At 35.3% G+C, this 235-nt stretch overlaps 1 protein-coding gene across 2 annotated transcripts in view; it reads right to left on the bottom strand.

Moving 5' to 3' along the window:
• Positions 1-235, bottom strand: part of DCK (deoxycytidine kinase) — a 25,081-nt gene that overhangs the window by 5,444 nt on the left and 19,402 nt on the right. The window lies entirely within an intron of this gene.

Genomic DNA, 235 nt, shown 5'->3' with positions numbered 1-235 from the left:
GGAAACACTCCCATTTACCATTGCAACAAAGAGAATAAAATACCTAGGAATAAACCTACCTAGGGAAACAAAAGACCTGTATGCAGAAAACTATAGGACACTGATGAAAGAAATAAAAGATACAAATAGATGGAGAGATATACCATGTTCTTGGATTGGAAGAATCAACATTGTGAAAATGACTCTACTTCCCAAAGCAATCTACAGATTCAATGCAATCCCTATCAAACTACCA

The sequence above is a fragment of the Physeter macrocephalus genome, chromosome 7 (assembly GCF_002837175.3).
Source record: "Physeter macrocephalus isolate SW-GA chromosome 7, ASM283717v5, whole genome shotgun sequence".
NCBI lineage: Eukaryota > Metazoa > Chordata > Mammalia > Artiodactyla > Physeteridae > Physeter > Physeter macrocephalus.
This window is presented reverse-complemented; position numbering and strand designations above follow the sequence as displayed.